This window comes from Sinocyclocheilus grahami, unplaced genomic scaffold (genome assembly GCF_001515645.1).
Source record: "Sinocyclocheilus grahami isolate Dianchi unplaced genomic scaffold, SAMN03320097.WGS_v1.1 scaffold3290.1, whole genome shotgun sequence".
NCBI classification, from domain to species: Eukaryota; Metazoa; Chordata; class Actinopteri; order Cypriniformes; family Cyprinidae; genus Sinocyclocheilus; species Sinocyclocheilus grahami.
The window spans coordinates 4,979-7,746 of record NW_015508436.1 but is presented as its reverse complement, the minus strand read 5'-3'; the positions used below and the strand labels follow the sequence as shown (position 1 = coordinate 7,746).

At 38.6% G+C, this 2,768-nt stretch overlaps 1 pseudogene; it reads right to left on the bottom strand.

Moving 5' to 3' along the window:
• Nucleotides 1–421: 421 nt before the first annotated feature.
• Nucleotides 422–2,768, bottom strand: part of LOC107576166 (uncharacterized) — a 4,167-nt pseudogene continuing 1,820 nt past the window's right edge.

Here is a 2,768-nt window from a genome sequence, read left to right as displayed (position 1 = left end):
GGGAATCTTAAGGAATTAGATTATTCTGAATGCTCTTAATTATTCTGGGTGTGATAATGGTTCCTTTCATAAATACATTGTTCAGTACTTTTGAGATAGAAATGTTTGAAAACATTTCTATTGCCTTTTTATTGTTTGCCTGTGATTATGATAATTTCAATGAACTGAAGAGCTGTTTTTTTTAATCACAGTGTTTTCAGAGCTCCCATAAATGCAAACCAATAACTGACTTTAAATATATATTAAATAACAATATTAAAATTATTATTAAAATACTACTAATAAAACAATATGCCTTTAATTAGTTAAATGCTACAAAACATAATTCAATGCTACTTCAAGGCTTGTAGTAGACATCACCCAGAAAGCTACTGAATGAAACACACAGACAGACCTGCGACAGAGAAACAGAATAATAGAGCTAGAGAGAAAAGCAGTGAGACCTGAGGTGGGAGAGGGGTGTGAAGAGAGGCAGAATGCTCTGCAGCTCTTCCTCTGGTATGGAGGTCCAGAGCAGGTTGAGTGAAGCTGCAGTGCAGTGCTGCAGTGTGAAGCGCAGGGCCGCAGAGTGAACGGACTCCAGATCTCTGCTCTGCAGGTTAATGTAGTTCTTCACTGAACTCAACAGACTGGACACAAACTCAGCAGAGCCGGACTCATAGATCTCTCTGATTACACGCAGCATGAAGGCAGAGCTCATCCTGTACAGACATATTTTTCATTATTAAATCATTGTACATTTTTTATCATACTATTCAGTTTGTTTTTATGTGCAAAAATGAAAAGCAATACATTTTACATGCATATTTTGTGAAAACAATAATTGTCTACCGTTTAAACTTAATCCGGTTCAGGAATGGCAGAATTTCTCTAATGTTGACCTGAATGTTACTCTTTCTGAGGTTCAGAGTGATGAATTCTGTGCTGCAGGAAATAATGTAGCTCTTCCCAGCTCAAGGAACAGGAAGTCAGATCATTGCCCAATTTCTGCAGGAAGCTTTGAGTCAGTTCCTCTTCCTGAGCTTCATAGACACATTCAACCAGCTTCTGGGGAGTCTCTTTGGACAGTCTACATACAGACACACAAAGAAAATTATGCTTTATGCAATGATGTATATTAAGTCAAACACTTCTGAAATGTGTCCTACAGTTAGACCTGACAATCAGTGGGCACTGATGACACAGTAGGACAGACACAGAAACAGACTGAATCTTGTATTGAGTCAAGTTCAAACACTGGACAGTCCAGAGTCTCAGAAGAATGGCCAAGCTGCTCAGACCTCTGGACAGATCCCTTTCTAACAGCTGTTCTTCATTCAGATCAAGTGTGATCTCATTAACAGTGATGGGAGCTCGAACCTTCATAGACCTCAATGCCTGCACTACTCTCACCCCCATATAACCACTAAACCACCATAAAAACAACACGGACTGTAAATATAAGCAAATCTCCATTTAGGAAAATTACACGCTTTTGAAAACAGTTTGAATAGTCAGTTTATTTACAATCCGGTCTGCACCTGAGTGTGTGTATGTTTGTGATGTGTCTGAAGAGAAACTTTGTTCCTTTAACAAGGATGGATTTAGATTTTAGAGTGAATTTAACCCTGTCGGATGAAAAACGACGGAGTCTCCCACAGAGCTAGAGGTTTTGCTGGATAAATGTCCTTCCAGCTTGAGGGAGAAACCAAGAAACTTCAAACAGTAAAATCACCAGCTCTGGATTCTCTGACCTGAATTACTTTAGACCACTTTACCTCAGCTGTGAGATGTGTTGCAGACACTGAAGGACACTCTTCACTTCACTCTCTTCCTCTGAACATCCTCTCAGATCTACTGGTTTCTTCTCTGTCTGGAGCTTCAGCACTTCCAGGAGGACGGAGCTCTTTCTCTGTGAGAGATCTATGATCCATTCATCAGGTGACTGGAAAACTGACTGTAATGCTGGAAGATAACTCCTGCCTGTTTGAGTCTCATAGTTCTTCACATGAGAGCACAGATCAAGCAGAGCATTGATTTTTTTCTGGCTTGTATTGTCCTCTCACCTCAAAATGTTTGCAGTCACAATGAGATGATTTATGGAAGAATTCTACAAAGAAGATGATTTGCTTCAGCGTTTTTTTTTTACAAGTGTTTAACCTGCAACAAAGAAATCAAGCATAAGAGCATGTACTGATTGACCTGATTTTTTTTTTTTTTAGGATTATGCCCACCAGACAATGCTAAGATATTTCTAGGGGTTATGGATGCTAATTGCAGCCATCCATTTAACAGGGTAACTCACAGATATAAGTCTTAAAATGCAGATTTTTCAAAGTTACTCAAAGATGCCCCTTCTCAACAATTATATTGTGGTATGCCCCTTCTCCACAATAATATTGTGGTCAAACAAACAAAATGCATTTGAATAGTTACAAAAAACATCAAATCACTCAAAAGTCAGATCATTATTTTTTACATATATTGTTGCCATAATGTGTTTCTATGCTTTGTGTCTTGCTTCAGCATGAATTTCCATTAGGTTTAGAACAAATAACTTTGCAAAATGCTAACTTATTTCTACATACAGCATATTAGTTACTAAGCTAAATGCAACAGAGACTCACAAAGCACCCTCTGTAACTATAACTCACTGATCTGCCTACATTCACACAAGATGAGAGAGACAGACTGACCACTGAACACACACGGGAGTACATAGAGGCTTGTTTGAGATGAGCAAAATGTGCAGAACCAATTACAGCCAGATGTATGCATGCATGCACTTC